The following is a 19,617-nucleotide window of genomic DNA, read 5'->3' as shown; positions in this document are numbered from 1 at the left end:
GAGGATGCTGTAAAGGCTAAGACTATAACAGGGTTCAAAAAAGAATGAGATAAGTTCATGGAGAATAGGTCCATCAATGGCTATTAGCTAAGATGGTCAGCGATGCATCCCCAAGCTCTGGGTGGCCCTAAGCCTCTGATGGCCAGAAGCTGGGACTGTATGACATGGGGTGGATCACCCACTAATTGCCATGTTCTGTTCATTCCCTCTGAAGCACTTGGCATTGGTCATTGGCCAGGAAACTGGGCTAGATGGGCCATTGGTCTGACCCAGTATGGCTGTTCTTGGGTTCTTAACCACAACAATGCTGAACAAGGAAACTGAGATTCTACATACACGAGGGCTGGCATTTCCAGAAGGGCTCTGCACCTGCAACCACATTGTCCAAAGACCTCAGCATGTTCTGTGCATGTTTAGTGCTGAGTTCATTTGAAAATCTGGCCCAGTTATAGGTGATGACTGAGTAATGGAAATCTGGACCTGCAGAAAGAGCCTCTTTTCATTTCAAGTTCCCTTTGTGGCTCCTCCATAACCACAGCACCACCTCCAGGGGGGGACAGTATAATGGGGTGCCATGGCAGCCTGCCAGTCCCTTAGTGGGTATGGTGTGTTTCAATAACTCTGCTTTCTAAGGCACAGGCTAACAGCCAGGAGCTCCTGAAATCAATCCAGACTCTTATTCCTGGGGGAATTTTGTGCCACTGCGCGTACACAGAATTTACATCCCCACAGATTCCTTTGCTTCCTCACAGAAAAATGACTTTCTGACAGGGAAGCTAAGGGAAGCTGCAAAAGCGGTCATGCACCCCTCCGTCACAATGCAGGTACTTTGTTTCAATCACCTGGAGCAATTGGCAGCGAGGTAAGTCACCGCAGGGCTGGGGATGCCCCAGCTGGTGGCTCCTACCCTGTGCCGGAATCAGCAGCTAGTCCCAGCTGAGCTGGAGGGAGAAGAGAAAGGGGCTTCCTCTTCCCATGCAAAGAGTGGCTGGGACTATGTCAGACCCACCCCTCAAAACCTCACCTGGCTGCAGGAAGCTCAGCATCCTCCCCTGCTTCCTTCCCCTATCTCTCCTCAGCCGCAGGGGAAGGGTCACTGTACAGGGAGCTGCTCCCCCATCCATCCGGACCTCCCATACCTGCCTCCAGCTGACCTCATCCTGTACACCCACACCCCAGCCCTCCATACCCAAACCCCACCCCACTGAACCTCAATCCCTGCATCTGGAGCCCCACTGCAACCAGACCCCCTGCCTCCAGACCCCCACCTCTGCACCCAGAACATTCCATTGATCTCCTTGCACTCAAACCCCCACCCTGATAAGCCCCACCCTCCTGCACCCCCCTGAACCTCCACATCCACTGACCCCCAGCTAGCTGCACCCAGACCCCCAAGCCCCACTCCCTCAGCACCCAGACTCTCCTGCTGAGACCCCACACCCAAACCCCCCGCTGAGCCCCAACCACCTTCACCTGGAAGCCTCTGTAGAGTCCCATTTCCCCTGCACCTGAAATCCCCCAATGAGCCTCTGTGCATCCAGATCTTCCCACACATAGACCCCACACTGAGCTGCCAGCACCCATATTGTCCCACACGGAAGCCTCACACCCCACACCTGGATCCTCCCCACACTGAGTCCCTTCACATTTGGATCCTGCCTGGTTGAGCCTGCCTTCCCCACATCCAGTGCACTTGGCACAGAGGGGCAGGGCCGCAGGGTATTTCTGGGGCAGGACCAGCCCTTGTGCTGTGTCAGGGTTAGGTGCAGCATCACCACTGAGTCTGTGTCATGGGGGAGGGAAGGGGCTGCAGGGTGATCTCTCACCTTCATGCAGCCAGTGGCTGTGCTCCCATTGCCATGCTAGTGTCTCCGCATTTATTTATTGACAAATAAAACTTGCAGAATTTTTAAATATTGTGTGCAGAATTTTTAATTTTTTGGCACAAAATGCCCTCAGGAGTAGTCAGACTCTGCCATGGATTTCCTGTATTGTCTTGGACAAATCAGTGTTCTCTGCCTTAGTTTTTCCATCTGCCAGATGCGGGTGCTTAGCTGCGCTTCCTTGCAGGCTGTGGGTGAGCATTAATCCGGTGATGGGTCTGAGTGCACACTACATGATACGTAACATAATGTGGCTGCCACTTTCTCTCCCCAGACCTTACTATCATAATCAGTCTGTATATCATGGGAGCATCTTGAGGCCCCAACTGAGATCAGGTCTCTATTGTGCTAGGTGCTATAGAAACATATGGTAAGAGGCAGCTCTTATCCTGCAGAGCTTGCAGGCTAAACAGACAAAAGGAAGCAATGGTTCAGTAACTCAACCAAGTTCACAGGGGAGTGTCAGAACCCAGATCTCCTGCTTTCTTGCATAGGAAATCATCTGCCAACTTCCTAACTGCTGCAGTGGCTAGCACAGTGATTATCAGCAGAGAGTCCCTGCTGGTGTAACCAGGGGGCTATTTGCAGGGCACGCACTGTGGGGGCATCTGTGAATTAGCTCCCCCTATCAGCCTGAATCTGATGACTTGCCAGGCATGCTACAGGCCTTCTCTTTTTTGCAGGCCATTTGAAAATGAGGGAGCATGATGAGTGCCATGAATTGTGGAGGGGAGGGTAATTTGAGCAGTTAGGCTGCCTGTTTAGCTGGTTGCATAAATCCACATAAACAAATAATAAAACAAAGCAGGTGTCCTCCTCAGAGGTGGTCAGGTGCCCCCCCTCGCCCCTGGATCCCGGCTCTGCAGAACCCCCAATCCCACCCACCTCCTCAGCCAGAGGAAGTGGGGGAGAGTCCCTTGGAGAACTGGTTTGTCAGCCATCAGGCAGACACGTGGCTCTTATAGTTGATGATTTAACTATAACATAAAGGTCAGGCAGTCTAATGATTCCTGATGAATCAGAATGGGATTCCTATGAACAGGTGTGTGTGATGTGGCACTCTGACTGTTTGGCAGCTGATTAGAAAGCAGCCTTAGTGCTTGTACACATTAGCGCTTACTTCAGTATAACCACCGCCCCCAGGCCACCATACGTTACACAGACCTCAGCACCAGTGTGGACAGCGCTCTGTCAGTGGGAGAAGCTCTCCCGCTGCCATAGCTACCGCTGCATGGGGAGGTGGAGTAATTATGCCAAGGGGAGAGCTCTCTCCGGTCGGCATAGAGCGTCTGCACTAGCAGCGCTACAGCGGTGCAGCTACATCGGAACAGCTGCTGTCGCAATTCTAGTGTAGACCAGCCCTTAGTAATTTTCCTTTCTAAATCTGATGCTCTTTCTGATCTCTGGTGGCCTTTTGCTGATGGCTTTTAACTCTCCATGGGGACAGGCCCTGACATAAGGCCTGTCCCAGCAGTGCCCTCGAATGCATCCTCTGCTTGTCATGCTGGGTAATATTTCTGCTTTGACCATGCACAGCTGATCTCTGGCGAGCACCTTTTTGTCTAGCTGACCTGCAAGCAAGAGCCACTGTGCTTTGCTCTACACTAGACTGCACCCTTGACCAGGCTGATAACGAGTCTGGGCCCTGCTGACCCCAGCGTCAAGGAGATGGAATGATGGGTGACAGCAACTTACCATCTCTCCTCAGTGCCCCTCATGCAGCTCAGGCCCACCTGCAATTTTACCCAAAGCCTTTAAGAAGGCTAAGGCACTCGACTACATGCCTGAAAGCTGTGGGGCTGAGTCATGTTTGACCTCACCCTGAAAGGACCACCTCTCCTTCGGGTAAGGGCAGGCAAAGGCTGGCCACCTCACTCCCGTGTGTGCTCTTGGCTGTGAAACTGTGGTGCCTTAGCGGCATCAGCCTGTGCGCCATTAGCGTGTGGGAACTTGGACTTGACTGACTTTAAGAGGGGGAGTGAAGGGGATCTTCAGGAAGAAGGGCATACTGTGGTTCTGAGTGGGTTTCCTTGGTGTTGGAATGGGATCCAGATTTATTTAAAAATAGGCCTGACCCCAAACCCTGGAACATCCACGATCCAGTTCCTGATCTGAATGTAACAGCTGCCTTCTATCATTCGAATAGGCTAAGCACCTAGACACTTGTCCCTGAATGCAGATTCCGAGGAGCCTGGAAAGGGGCTGCATCGTAGCTGGTATGTTTGGTCTGCACACTAGAAATCAGAGCGTGGCAAAACTGAGTCACCTTGTTCCCTGCAGGACTGACAGTGGTGCTGCTTTGTCTGGACGACCTGACATGAGTGGTGCTGACCAGGCCTAGGTTGACCAGATGTCCCGATTTTATAGGGACAGTCCCGATTTTGGGGTATTTTTCTTATATAGGCTCCTATTACCCCCCACCCCGTGTCCTGATTCTTCACATTTGCTGTCTGGTCACTCTAACTGGGGCTGCGCTCCGCAGTGGAAGCTGTTTCCATCTCTGCGTGCAGGGGGTGTATTCAGTATTTACATTTACAGGAGGGTTCAAGAGGCTCATTCTCTAAGCAGGCCTGTGGGGGAGTGCAGCTGATTTTCTCACAGCCCTGCATTCACCTTGTGAGTTCTGGTTCCCTCCACAAATCAGACTAACCCTTGGTCTGCCTGATGTCAGAGACGTATCTAATTATGCTGATTTTTTCCCAGCAATAGAGAGGTTTTCCAGAGACACCGAGCCTGATTCTTGACTGAGTCATCATTTTCAGCAGCACCCTATGAGTGTAAAAAGCTCCCTTTCTGAATTAGTTGTGTCTGACGCCGCTTTGCACAAGTGGAGATGAGAGCAGAGGGCAGGGGCGGCTCTAGGATTTCCGCCGCCCCAAGCAGGGCGGCACGCCGCGGAGGGCGCTCTGCCGGTCGCCGGTGGATCTCTCGCAGACGTGCCTGCGGAGGGACCCGGGGCCCCTCCGCAGGCACGTCTGCGGGAAGTCCACCGGCGCCGCGGGACCAGCGGACCTTCCGCAGGCATGCCTGCGGGAGGTCCGCCGGAGCCGCCTGCCGCCCTCCCGTGGGACTCCGCCCCAAGCGCGCGCTTGGCGCGCTGGGGTCTGGAGCCGGCCCTGGCAGAGGGTGCAAAGCAGCTGGAACAGGCCCACAGTGTTCTATTTGCACGGGACGTACCTTTTAAGAAGGCTTATGCTCCCGCAACACCCTAGACTTTATAGTCAGCCCTTCATGAGTGACGCATTTCTTCCTGTGCATTAAACTCAGCCCAACTCCCAAAATTTGCACCTGGGTTTTGATGCCCTGCAAAGATCAAGGATCTTTTACTAATACTCACAGGCTGTGGGTTCATGGATGGAAAAGGAGGGTTCAGCAAAACCAGCTTCTAATAGTGTAACAGCTCCTGCCCCTCCCTCTGGCACTGCACCCCAGAGTAAGCACTGGGCATGAGTGCAGCCCTTGCTTGTTCTGCTTGTGCCTTCTAGGCAGGAGGTGAAGCATTAGCAACTTAGCCCCAGTGTCAGGAAGATTCCGTCTCTGTGCTCTGGATGGAGAGGAGAGGCCAGGGCCATTCACTTGTGCTGAAGCCCAGCATAGGGCCCTGTTCTGGCCTAAATCTGCCTAGAAGACTTTCCTCACAGCCCTGGACTTTTCCAGGCAAAGTGGTCACGGTCCCCTTGTCTAAATGCCTAGGTACTGCTGGGGCTAGTAACTCTGTGTAACAAATCCCTGAGGCGACTTTGCTTGTCCTGAGCAGCCAGATCCCTGTAACCATTTAATCCTCCCAGCCTATCAGGCCAAACATCAGCCCCAGCCCCAGGTTAAGAAGCGTAAAGTGTTTGGAGCTGACATTTTATCCCATGCCACTAGCACCCGCTGAAAACTCCAGCAAGTATCTTGGAAATGTCAGCTCAGGGAAAGCCAACATAGAGCTGGAATGCCTCCTGTCTAGAGGCTCCAGGAAGCAGAAAGAATGGAGAGGTGAGGCACAGCCTGACTTAGGGTATGGCTACACTACCCGCCGGATCGGCCGCAGTGATCGAGCTATTGGGGATCGATTTATTGAGTCTAGTGCAGATGTGATAAAATCAATCCCCGATCACTCTTCCGTCGACTCCGGAACTCCACTGCAGCGAGAGGTGGAAGCAGAGGTGATGGGGGAGCGGCAGCAGTCGACTCGCCGCCGTCCTCACAGCCAGGTAAATCGACCTAAGATACGTCGACTTCAACTACGCTATTCGCATTGGAGACCTCGCCTTAGTGTTAGGAGCGTCAGTCCGGGCCACCACGTCAGCACATATGGGCAGGCTGCTGGAAGCGAGGAGAGCTACATGCCCAGATGATATGCAGGGAGTCACAGGAACATTATTATCATTGCTCGCATTGGTTCATTGCTGGTTTGACACAGTTACTTGTGTCTGGCCCAAAAAAGAATCTGTGGCTGAGCCTGTGCTACAGTCTGCATTTGGCCTGGCTAAGGTAGCAGACCCTGCTCCCTGAAGTGGTGGTTGGTTTGGGAGGGGCTCTTACTTCACTGGTGCCAGAGTGAAAAAAAGAACAGCCCACTGTCTTTTGCTCTCAGAAGAGCACATTCTTGCCTGGAGTGCTTGACCCAGCCCATAGGTGGGTATGAGAGGCCAAGGTCTCTGTCACATGCCCTACAAAACCCTGTGTGAGTACCAGGGACAGTCACAATCAATGGGGAACAGAGACTGCTTCCTCCACGCACACCAGGGATGGGGCGTAAGTCCTCTCAAAGGGGTGGGGAGGAGTCAAAGCCCCGATACATTGTGTTCCCTGTGCATCAGCCTGTGGAGGGAGCTGGGTGTCACAGGAGCCGCATGAGCCAGGATGTGCATTACGTGCCATCCTCCTGTGCAGCAATCGGTTCGCTGAGGCACAAACCTCCCCATGTTTCTCTTGGGGAAGCTGGGCTCTGCACGGCCCCTTACTCAGGGTTGTGTCTAAACAACATAATCAAGCCTCTAGGTTTTTTATATTTACTTGGCAATGTTGGCCCTTAAGTACATGCATTGCAGCTCCCATGTACTGCCCCTGGAGCCAGCCAGGCACCCTTAGTGGTTAACATCTCAGGATGCAGAGACAGAGGAAACATGGCAAGTCCCCTGCTCCTCACCTGGCCATTAAGTAATTTCTGGCCTCAGAAAGCTCCACCTTGGAATAGGAGCCCTTTACTGACTTGCTGTCCGGAGTCTGCAAATGAAGGAAACAAGCAAACACACTTCTTCCTGTTTGTAGCTGATGGTAGCCATGCCGTGACCCTCCAGACCTCCCCTGAGAGTGACCTGGGGACCATCCTGATCACGGGCGCTTTGAAACCAGACAAGAAGGGACCACAGAGAGGACAGATTTCTTTACACAGTATTCTGCTCCAGCAAGGAGAGAGACATTTTTCTAGCGCCTCAGCCTCTTCCAAGAGCATGCATGGGCTGACACTCTGGGTGGAGTGAAAGGAAACAAGCCCTGAACTATTTCATTGTGTGACACTGCACAGACTGCAACTCCAGTGTGGGAGAATCTCCGTGGGGAGTGCAGTTGTTTGGAGATAAACATGGTTCCTCTGGACGAGGAATGATTCCACTGTATTCATGCCACTGAGCCATAGGATGCGAAATAAGCAATGAAATGCTGCTCTATACTCCTCCCAAGTGTGAACACAGCAGGATGCTGGGTCTGAGCTGTGATCCTGGGGCACTAAAGCAAGTCACTTCTTTGTTGTGCTGCAGTATAACAAATCACTGCACAGAGCATTCAGAAAGACAGAAAGAGGTTCTCAGCTTACCTTTGCCTTTGCAGCGCAGTACTGGGAAGCACAGTCCGCCCTGCGAGAGCTGACAATGCACAGCTGGAGAATCTGTTGGCAAGTAAACACAGCGAAGTTTTAATCCAACTCTGCAGCTGTACAACGTGGATGGCACGTACAGAGTTACTCGGCCAATCAGCCCACCCTCTGCCCCCACCCCCATGGTAGTATCTTTACTTGCCATACAGTGCTGGCCTGACACACCCCTTTGGCGTATCTTTCCTGCCCCGTCTGTTTATTAACAGGCAGGTCTCTTTCTGCTCCTGTGATGACGCTTCTCTGAAGCATGTCAGCTCACAATAGTTTCATTTGCAGAAGAAAACCCCACGATTTCCTTGAGAGGTTTACAATGAGATGTTTGTTTTCTTTGACTCTTGCTGTGTGTAAATGAGGTGGGTGAATGTAATGCATGCAACAGCAAGGGGCTAATCGCCTCATGGGAACCCAGGCACAGTGCAGCCAAGGGCTGGGCAAGCTTTCCCTCACGGACCTGCCAATGCCTCTTTGCTGACCCACCAGCCTTGCTGGTCCAGTGTTCACAGTCCCTCCCATTCCCCAGAGCTCTGCCAGCTCACCTCTGTCCTGACCTGCTGTGCTGTTCACATTCTTGGTCCCATTCAGCAGACACTAATGCTGCCAAATAGCGCATGTAACACCTGCCTATGGGGCAGACTTGTGGCTGCCCCAGTCCACTTTCCACTGTGAGCTCAGCATGCACTGAAGTGCCAAGGGGCTTGGTACAAAAAGGGGCCTTCGATTCAGGGTTGCAATTGCTAACTCCTGGGCACCCTGCGGCCTAGGGGACTCTACTGCCCGGCGTTAGACACCCAGCCTCCCGACATAGTGCAGGAGCTGAGGCGCTGGAACAATTTGTGGAGTGGGGGCTGAGAGCCACTGAACCAAACTGTAAACCCTGAATATGATGGAAACCACGTCAAACCAGGGGGTGCAGCCGAACCCCCAGCACCCCTAGTTCCAGCAGCTATGCACATGGGGAGGGTTAGGCACCATAGAAGCCAGCACAATGAACAGAGAGTTGCCTAAACTAGCCCATAGGAAACGCCAAGGAGAAGGGAGAGTTGTGGCCTAACCCCCACCCCCCAGAGCCTCTCCTGGAGTTAAGCACTTGAGCCAGGTCAGCCCTTTCTTGCAAGGAGCTGTGGTAGAGACCCCTTTTATAGCCCAGTGGTTACACTGCTCATCTCCAGGAACTGGGCTCAACCCCCCCGTGCTGATTCAGAGCAGGAAATCGAATGCAGGTCTCCCCGCTCCCTGCTGAATACCCTAAGCCTTGAGCTAGAGTGTGTGCGGGACGGACTGCCTCCTCTTTAGCTGTTTTGTGCGGGGCCCAATCCGGAAGGCAGCCTCTGAGGACGCTGACTGGATTGGGCCCCGTAGGCAAGATGGGCGGGGAACACCTGTCTTGAGGATCCTGCCATGGCTTAGGCACTGAGCAACTGGATGGGTCAGAGCTGGGGTTTTGCGCATGCCCACTGGCAGAAAGTTAGGTGCCTAAATCCCTTTGTAGACCTAGCCCTTGGCCTCTCTGGATCCTTTTTTGTCACACGTGGGTGGTAATTCTTTCTTCCTCCCCTTGGCTGGCTGGGGTATTTAGCTGGTGAGCTCTTCGGTGAAGGGGCTGTCTCAGTCTGTGTGTGTGTCTCTGATCTTGGCTGGAGCTTCATACAAACAACAATAATGCATTCACTCTTCTCTTCATTGCAGTGGGACGGTACATTTTCTAACACGCCTCATTCACTTAGGCTGGTTGCCTGCCACAACCTGAGTTCATTGCTACTCACTGAAATGCTGAGGGATGATCCCAGCAAGCTGGAACGGCAGCACTCACAATGGAGTCCAGAAACCTGTGATGTGTGAATTTTAAATTTCCAATTTATACTAGCAACAACTGCAGCATCGGACACTTCCTGGGAACAAATGAGCCATTGGGGCCAAACTCACAAAGTTTATTGCCCTCCCATCCCAATAACAATGTTGCTCCTTGATAGCTATTTGCTTCGCTGGAGTGTGTCACCCACAAGACTCCACGTAGTTGTCAGGGTGGACGTTAGTCACATAGGACCTCATTCTTCCAAAGATGTAAGTCAAGAGAAACCCCAGGGAATTCAGTAGGGTTACACCAATGTAGAACAGGTGGGAGGTCAGAATCAGAACAAGACTCTAATCAGTGTGAATCCTACAATGAGCATTACTTGTGCCTGAACAGTAGTAAGAAGATGCAGTATTGTCTGTTGGATTAAGCACAGGCTTGGAAACTAGGGACTCCTCAGTTCAAATCTTTGTGCTCACATGCACTGACTGCTATTGTAGTTTAGGGCAAGTAACTCACCCTATCTGCCTCAGTTTCCCCATCTACGAGGTGACTATGACAATATTTATTTACAGGGTGTTGTGAGGATTAGTTAGTTACCTTTACTGTTGACACTTAAGCCAAGAAAGATTTTCAGGCTTGCCTGGGAGCCAGACTCCTGTGGTGCTTCACACGTAAGATGAAGCTAACTTTAGAGGGTGGAATTTTACCAAGCAGTTGCCCTTAGCCTAGTCTGAAAACTGTTGTAGGAGGTATTTTACCAAACTATGGAACAGATTCTACAGTACAGGGCACTTTAGAAATAGCTGAAGAGAAGACGAAGTGTGAATCAAAAAGAGGAAATAGATAAAGTCCAGCATGATGTACAACAAGGGTGTAACTGCCCCATAATCATAGGGGAAGTAAGACCATCTACAGACTGGACACAGACTGCAGGCGAAGGTCTTTCACAGCTGTTGGTAACTTACATCTCTCTGCAGAACCATTCATCAATAAATCCAGTCAAAGCTGACTCAGCCGAGGTTTGTTATTATTGCACTAATCCAAACTCGAGAAAACCCTTCTCACTAGACATAGAATCAGAGTTAAAACCAGTATCAGTATCAGTGAATTGGTTTTTTTATTATTGACAATTCATTAATGATCAATATTGTGAAGTGCTATGTAAGCACTGAGGATCTAATTCATCCCTGGGGGTAACTCCAGTGACTTCAATGCAATTACACCTGGGTGAATTTGGTTCTGAATATTATTGAGATCTCCTGACACTGGCAACACTCCCCACGAGAAATAGGCATAGAGAGAACAACTCTCTCCTTCAGAGAGCAGCTCCTTTCAGAGATGCTGGAGGCAGACTACTGGCTGGACCGGATGCTGGGGAATTGGTTTTGGAAAGGGCTGGTAATAAGGCTTTTTTAGTCTACAAATTGCTAAGGAAGCTCTGGAATCGAGATTGTTCCTAGCTGGCACTAACCTTCCTGCTCAGCACCTATGTCTAGTTGGGCTGATCTCAGATACAGTCCTCGGTGAGGTCACTACCTCAACCAGCTTAGCATGCTGGGCTGATGGCAAAGCTCAGGCCCATGAAAGGTTATTGGCTCAACAGCTCTAACATGCTGGAACTGTGCCAAAGCACAGGCCCCTGTGGGTATGTTTGCAATGCAGTTAAAAACCCACAGCTGGCCTGGGGCAGCTGACTTGGGCTAAGGGGCTGTTTAATTGAGGTGTTCATGTTCTGGCTCAAGCTGCAGCCCAGCTCTAGGACCCTGTGAGGTGAGGGCCACAGAGCTTGGCCTGCGGCCTGAGCCTCAATGTCTATACAGCAATTAAACAGCCCCTTAGCCTAAGCCCCAAGAGCCTGAGTCAGCTGGCATGGGCCAGCCATGCATTTTTAATTGCCGTGTAGACTTACCCTGCCTGGTCACTGGCTCAGCACCTAGAGTTTGCTGGACTTATGTGAAGGCCCAGAATTCAGCAAGGCCTCTGGACCAGCACCTCTATCGGACTGGGATGATGCCAAGGCACAGGACGGTGGGAGATTGCAGGCTCAGCTCCTCAGTCTTGCTTGGCAAATGTCAAAGCAGGTGCATTTGTGAGCTCCTTTGCCCACGACCTCAGCTTGTGGTGTGGCGGGATAGCCACTGTGCCAGCAGGTGTTCAGCACCTCTAGCTGCTGGGTGATAGGCAGCACGGGCTCTTGTGAGGGTTATGGGTTCAGGGACAGAGAGCCCTCCTGTAGCTTTGGGTTTAGGCAAATTCTGATCTTTTACACTTTAGTTAATGTTCGGCTGTACTTTGAAACGATAAAGCATTGTGTAAGCAGCAGCTATTGCTCCTCATCATTCATATTGAATGGTGATTAAACAATATTGCACGAGGAAACCCTCACACTAGTGACAAAAGCAGAGTAAGTGGCAGCACAGCCCTCCTGGGTTTGGCTGGGGAGTCCCTAAAAGCAAACTGGTGAATGGAGAGGTCTCAATTCTATCACATATGCCTGTCACCTCCTGGCTGGTTGTCAGTGTCACCCACTCAGGGGGCACGCCGTCCCCCTTGGAATGAGCTGCCTGCAGCATAGGCTAAGCTTGCTAGGTCTCCCAGCTCGGGCAGTAGAGACTTGGGCTTAGATCCATTGGTCTCCAGTTTAGTCCCTAATGCTAATGAGCCACTCAGGGGATGCAGCACCAGCAGAGCACTTGCCGGGGCAGGATGTAGCAAGGGATCTCTGGATTAAAGGACTTTGGGGCCAGAAAGTGTGTGTGTGTGTGGAAACATTGTACGTTAGCAGAGTTCTCAACGCTCTGTTAAGGTTGGTCATTGGACCACATACAGCTAAACCTGTTATTAGGCAACAGTCTTTAGAAACTGCTCCATGGAATCTTCATAGGTAGTTGGTCTGGAGATCATCTTCATAAAGCAACGGATTTGGTCGGGGATTTGCATGCTCCCAGAAGTTAGGCTTCTTGCCAAACACTGGAGTGCAGGCAGTGCTACTAGTCAGAATGGGAGTCTGGCCTAGTGGTTGGAACAGATTCGGCGGGCAGAGCCAGAGTCATAGTCAGGAGATAAGCCAAGTCAGAGTCAGGAGTTCTGAGGAAGGCAGAGACTAGGGCAGGAGCAGGGTGGAGTGGGAGCAGGCACAGGGTGGAGTAGGGCTGGTACAGGAAGCAAGTCTGGCATAGCTGCAGGCGTGGAATGCATTGAGCAGCCACTGGGCTGCTGTTACTACAAGGCTAAAGGGCGAGCTGTTGGCCATTCTGTCCAATCAGGTAGCACGGTCACTTAGTGACCCTCTATTGGGCCCAGCCAAGCTCATTAGGTTGCTCAGTGACCATTCCCAGAGTCAGCTGAGTTCCTCATAGACTCCTTGACTTTAAAGCCAGACAGGATCATCTAGTCTGACCTCTTGCACACTGCAGGCACAGAACCTCACCCACCAACACCTGTAACAGACCCCATACCTCTGGCTGAGTTACTGAAGTCCTCAAATCATGGTTTAAAGACTGCAAGTTACAGAGAATCCACCAGTTATACTTGTTTAAACCTGCAAGTGACCTGTGCCCTATGCTGCAGAAGAAGGTGAAAAAAACCCAGGGTCTCTGCCAATCTAACGCAGGGAAAATTCCTTCCTGACCCCAGCTATTGCGATCAGTTAAACCCTGAATATGTCAGCGAGACCCACCAGCCAAACAGCTGGGAAAGAATTCTCTGGAGTAACTCAGAGCCCTCTCCATCTAGTGCCTCATCTCCAGCCACTGGAGATATTGCTGCTAGCAGTCGCAGATCAGATACATGCCATTGTAGGCAGTCCCATCATACCATCCCCTCCATAAACTTATCAAGCTCAGTCTTGAAGTGAGCTGTTTTGCCCCAACTGCTCCCCTTGGAAGGCTGTTTAGAACTTCATTCTTCTGATGGTTAGAAATGTTCGCCTAATTTGAAGCCTAAACTTGTTCATGCCCAGTTTATATGAATTTGTTTTTGTGTCCACATTGGTGCTCAACTTAAATAACTCCTGTCCCACCCTGATATTTGTCCCTCTGATGTATTTATAGAGAGCAATCACATCTCCCTTCAGCCTCTTTTGATTGAGTCTCCTCTCATAAGACAGGTTTTACATTCCTATATCATCCTAGTAGCCCTTCTCTGCACCTGTTTCAGTCTGAATTAATCTTTCTTAAACACGAGAGACCAGGCTTGCACACGATATTACAGATGAGGTCTCATCAGTACCCTGTATAATGGCACTAACACTTCCCTGTCTACTGAAAATACCTCGCCTGATGCCTCCTGGGACTTTTTCATGGCCACATCACATTGGTGGTTCAGAGTCATCCTGTGATCAGCCAATACACCCAGATCTTTCTCCTCCTCTGTCACTTCCAACTGATAAGTCCCAAGTTTATAACAAAAATTATTGTTATTAATCCCTAAATGCATGACCTTGCACTTTTCACTATTAAATTTCATCCTATTACTATTACTCCAGTTTACAAGGTCATCCATATCATCTTGTATGATATCCCAGTCCCTCTCTGTATTGGCAATACCTCCCAGCTGTGTCATCCGCAAACTTTATTAGCACATTCCCACTTTTTGTGCCAAGGTCAGTAATAAAAAGATTAAAAATCCCAAAACCAATCCCTGAGGAACTCAACTAGTAACCTCCCTCCAGCCTGACAGTTCACCATTCAGTATGACCCGTTGTAGTCTCCCCATTTAACCAGTTCTTTATCCACCTTTCAATTTTCATATTGATCCCCATCTTTTCCCATTTAACTAATAATTCCCCATGTGGAACCATATAAAATGCCTTACTGAAATTGAGGTAAATTAGATCCACTGCGTTTCCTTTGTCTAAAAAATCTGTTACCTTCTCAAAGCAGGAGATCAGGTTGGTTTGGCACAATCTACCTTTTGTAAAACCATGTTGTATTTTGTCCCAATTACCATTGACTTCAATGTCCTTAACTACTTTTTCCTTTAATTTTTTTTCCAAGACCTTGCATACTAGAGATGTCAAACTAACAAGCCTGTAGTTACCTGGCTCACTCTTTTTTCCCTTTCTTAAAAATAGGAACTGTGTTAGCAATTCTCCAGTCATACGGTACCAACCCTGAGTTTACAGAGTCATTAAAAATTCCTGCTAATGGGCTTGCAATTTCATGTGCCAGTTCCTTTAATATTCTTGGATGAAGATTATCTGGGCCCCCTGATTTAGTCCCATTAAGCTGTTCAAGTTTGGCTTCTACCTCAGACGTGGTAATATCTACCTCCATATCCTCATTCCCATTTGTCATCCTACCATTATCCCTAAGCTCCTCATTAGCCTCATTAAAGATTGAGGCAAAGTATCTGTTTAGATATTGGGTTATGCCTAAATTATCCTTAACCTCCACTCCACCCTCAGTGTTTAGCGGTCCCACTTCTTCTTTCTTTGTTTTCTTCTTATTTATATGGCTATAGAACTATTGGTTTTAATTCCCTTTGCAAGGTCCAACTCTACATGGCTTTTGGCCTTTCTCACTTTATCCCTACATGCTTACAAGAAGTGGAAGATTGGACAAATGAACAGGGAGGAGTATAAAAATATTGCTCAGGCATGCAGGAGTGAAATCAGGAAGGCCAACTCACACTTGGAGTTGCAGCTAGCAAGAGATGTTAAGAGTAACAAGAAGGGTTTCTTCAGGTATGTTAGCAACAAGAAGAAAGTCAAGGAAAGTGTGGGCCCCTTACTGAATGAGGGAGGCAACCTAGTGACAGAGGATGTGGAAAAAGCTAATGGACTCAATGCTTTTTTTGCCTCTGTCTTCACAAACAAGGTCAGCTCCCAGACTGCTGCACTGGGCAGCACAGTATGGGGAGAAGGTGACCAGCCCTCTGTGGAGAAAGAAGTGCTTCGGGACTATTTAGAAAAACTGGATGAGCACAAGTCCATGGGGCCGGATGCACTGCATCCAAGGGTGCTAACGGAGTTGGCGGATGTGATTGCAGAGCCATTGGCCATTATCTTTGAAAACTCATGGCTATCGGGGGAGGTCCCGGATGGCTGGAAAAAGGCTACTGTAGTGCCCATCTTTAAAAAAGGGAAGAAGGAGGATCCAGGGAACTACAGGCCAGTCAGCCTCACCTCAGTCCCTGGAAAAATCATGGATCAGGTCCTCAAAGAATCAATTCTGAAGCACGTAGAGGAGAGGAAAGTGATCAGGAACAGTCAGCATGGATTCACCAAGGGCAAGTCATGCCTGACTAACCTAATTGCCTTCTATGAGGAGATAACCGGCTCTGTGGATGAGGGGAAAGCAATGGATGTGTTATTCCTTGACTTTAGCAAAGCTTTTGTTATGGTCTCCCACAGTATTCTTGCCAGCAAGTTAAAGAAGTATGGGCTGGATGATTGGACTATAAGGTTGATAGAAAGCTGGCTAGATCATCGGGCTCAATGGGTAGTGATCAACAGCTCCATGTCTAGTTGGCAGCCGGTTTCAAGTGGCGTGCCCCAAGGGTCGCTCCTGGGGCCGGTTTTGTTCAATATCTTCATTAATGATCTGGAGGATGGTGTGGACTGCACTCTCAGCAAGTTTGCAGATGACACTAAACTGGGAGGAGTGGTTGATACGCTGGAGGGTAGGGATAGGATACAGAGGGACCTAGACAAATTAGAGGACTGGGCCAAAATAAACCTGATGAGGTTCAACAAGGACAAGTGCAGAGTCCTGCACTTAGGACGGAAAAATCCCATTCACTGTTACAGACTAGGGACCAAATGGCTGGGCAGCAGTTCTGCAGAAAAGGACCTAGGGGTTACAGTGGATGAGAAGCTGGATATGAGTCAACAGTGTGCCCTGGTTGCCAAGAAGGCTAACCGCATTTTGGGCTGTATAAGTAGGGGCATTGCCAGCAGATCGAGGGACCTGATCATTCCCGTCTATTCGACATTGGTGAGGCCTCATCTGGAGTACTGTGTCCAGTTTTGGGCCCCACGCTACAAGAAGGATGTGGAAAAATTGGAAAGAGTCCAGCGGAGGGCAACAAAAATGATTAGGGGGCTGGAGCACATGACTTATGAGGAGAGGCTGAGGGAACTGGGATTGTTTAGTCTGCAGAAGAGAAGGATGAGGGGGGATTTGCTAGCTGCTTTCAGCTACCTGAAAAGGGATTCCAAAGAGGATGGATCTAGACTGTTCTCAGTGGTAGCAGATGACAGAACAAGGAGTAATGGTCTCAAGTTGCAGTGGGGGAGGTTTAGGTTGGATATTAGGAAAAACTTTTTCACTCAGAGAGTGGTGAAGTACTAGAATGGGTTACCTAGGGAGGTGGTGGAATCTCCTTCCTTAGAGGTTTTTAAGGTCAGGCTTGACAAAGCCCTGACTGGGATGATTTAATTGGGAATTGGTCCTGCTTTGAGCAGGGGGTTGGACTAGATGACCTCCTGAGGTCCCTTCCAACCCTGATATTCTATGATTCTATGATTCTATGTTCTGACCTCAATAGGGTAGCTTTCCTTGCTGATCCCTCCCATTTTCCACTCTTTGTAGGCTTTCTGCTTTTATTTTTAATCACCTCTCTGAGATGCTTGGTCATCTAGCTTGGTCTACAACTCCTGCCAATGAGTTTTTCCCCCTTTCTTGGGATGCAGGCTTTTGCAACCTTGACGAGAAGTAAATCTAGGCCTCCTCCACCTTTAGATCCGCAAGTTCTTCAGTCCAATCCACTTCCCAAACTAATTTTCTTAATTTTTTAAAGTTAGCCATTTTTAAATCAAAAACCCTAGTCACAGATCTATTTTTGTTTATCCTTCCATTTAGTTTGAACTGAATTAGCTCATGATTGAACCCCCTTCTAAACTCAACCAGAGTTTCCACCTGCATCTCCAATCCTTGGATCTTTTCTTCCGTCAGCTCTATCAGGCAGCACTTCATGCAGACGAAACTCTTTTCAGGTACCCCCTCCAGGATCAGATGCCACATCCAGTCATTGTCATTGTGTCTTCCACTGCTTGGGTAACTACCACTGCTGTCTCTGTATCTGTCATAGCCTTCCCACCTAAATCCTGTAAGTCCGGGAAACACAAACCAAACCAAAACACCACCACCCACACCAAAACAAACCCACAACGAGCACCAAAACACTGCCAGAATGCTAATACAGTATCTATTTTTAAGAAAAGGAAAAAAGTGATCCAGGAAACTATGGCCTGTTAGTTTGACCTCAATTGTATGCAACAATTTTTGAAAGAGAAAGTAGTTACGGGAATAGAGGTAAATGGTAATTGGGATAAAATACAATATGGCTTTCCAAAAGGTAGATCATGCCAGACCAATCTGATCTCCTTCTTTGAGGAGATAACTGATTTTTTTAGATGAAGGAAATGCAATAGATCTAATCTACTTGGATTTCAGTAAAGCACTTAATACAGTTCCTCATGAGAAATTATTAGTTAAAGTGGAGAAGATGGGAATTAATATGAGAATTGAAAAGTGGATAAGGAACCAGTTAAAAGGGTGGCTACAATGGGTTATACTGAAAGGCGAACTGTCAGGCTGGAGGGAGGTTACTAATAGAATTTCTCATGTTGCTAACATTGTTGCAAGCATCGCAAAGCATGTTGGGGAGGGTCAAAGGTGTGAGTGTGGAGTGGAAGGTTCCTTTGCAGGTTACAAGAGGCCAAAAGGGTCGGGGGGGAGAAAGAAGAGGGCAGAGAATGGGTTAACTTGACACTTCAGCTAGCTCAGTCTGAAGATAAAATGCTGACTCCAGCCAACTCAAGGCCACAGCATACATCTGATTCTCGGATGCCTGCCAAGAAAGACAGGGGCCTGGATTCCACCCCGACCAGCTGTGAGAAAAGAGGATTCAGCTGAATAGACTTGCAGAGGCAGCCACAGAGAGCGAGACAGTGAAGGCTGGCGAGGGGAAAAACAGACTCTCGCATCCCTGGAGCCTGTGTGTTTTGTGAACGCTGAGGAGGCTACAGAAAGCCGGTTTTGACTGGTACAAAGAGCACCAGGAACAGAGGTCCCTGAACTAGATGCCCCCAAAAGAACCCAGGACTTAAAACCCTCCTGAATGCTGAAGCAAGTTGGAGATCACAGCGGACCCTGGACAACCCATGCACAGGACAAGAACTCCCGTCCACCCCTTCCCCTCTTCTTCTTACATTATACCCAGGCTTGGCCAGCTTCATGTTGTGCGTGTGAGAGTATGAAAGTGGGTTAGGGCTGGGGTACTAATGCTTTCTTGCTTCCTTTGACTGACGTGGGAGTAGTCCCACACTCACTGCTATTATTTTATTATTTTATCAATAAAACTTTAAAATTTAGACACTTGGTGTGCTCCTCCATCTCCTCCCCTAAAGATCCTGCGGCCTCAGCCTGATCACCTGACACCTCAGGCAGATTGGTAACATAAATCTGTCACAGAACACTAGATAGGGTGGGATCTGAGTTATTACAGAGAATTCTTTCCTGGGTGCTGGCTGGTGAGTCTTGCCCACATGCTCAGGGTGTAGCTGATCGCCATATTTGGGGTTGGGAAGGAATTTTCCTCCAGGGCAGATTGGCAGAGGCCCTGGGGGTTTTTCTCCTTCCTCTGCAGCATGGGGCACGGGTCACTTGATGGAGGATTCTCTGCACCTTGAAGTCTTTAAACCACAACTTGAGGACTTCAGTAGCTCAGACATAGGTCAGGGGTTTGTTACAGGAGTGAGTGGGTGACATTCTGGGCCTGCGTTGTGCAGGAGGTCAGACTAGAAGATCATAATGGTCCCTTCTGACCTTAAAGTCTATGAGCAATTCTCTAGTCATAGGGTACGACCCCCAAGTTTAGATTCATTAAAAACCCTTGCTATTGGACTCTAAATTTCATGCACTAGTTCTTTTAATATTCTTGGATGGAGATTATCCAGGCAATCTGAGTTAGTCCCATTCAGATTTTTGAGTTTGACTTCCACCTCAGTTGTAGTAATTTCTACTTCAATACCCTAGTTCCCATTAGCCATCCAGGCGCTGTCCCTAAGCTTTTAATTAGCCTTATTAAAAACTGAGGCAACGTATTTGTTTAGGTGTTGGGTCATGCCT

The 19,617-nt window shown here is 49.3% G+C and overlaps 1 protein-coding gene across 2 annotated transcripts in view; it reads right to left on the bottom strand.

The window, feature by feature from the left end:
* The window catches only part of LOC120386571 (ectonucleoside triphosphate diphosphohydrolase 8-like), a 67,612-nt gene extending 59,858 nt beyond the window's left edge, over positions 1-7,754 (bottom strand). Inside the window, exon 1 of one of the 2 annotated variants that reach the window (XM_039505953.1) lies at positions 7,687-7,754. The gene's annotated coding sequence lies outside the window, so the exon portion shown is untranslated. The remainder of the gene's footprint in view (positions 1-7,686) is intronic. The other variant, XM_039505954.1, reaches the window with a different exon arrangement.
* Positions 7,755-19,617: the final 11,863 nt, after the last annotated feature.

Source organism: Mauremys reevesii, linkage group 19, assembly GCF_016161935.1.
Source record: "Mauremys reevesii isolate NIE-2019 linkage group 19, ASM1616193v1, whole genome shotgun sequence".
Taxonomy (NCBI): Eukaryota; Metazoa; Chordata; order Testudines; family Geoemydidae; genus Mauremys; species Mauremys reevesii.
The sequence above is the reverse complement of the archived record's forward strand: the minus strand, read 5'-3'. Positions and strand labels throughout refer to the sequence as shown.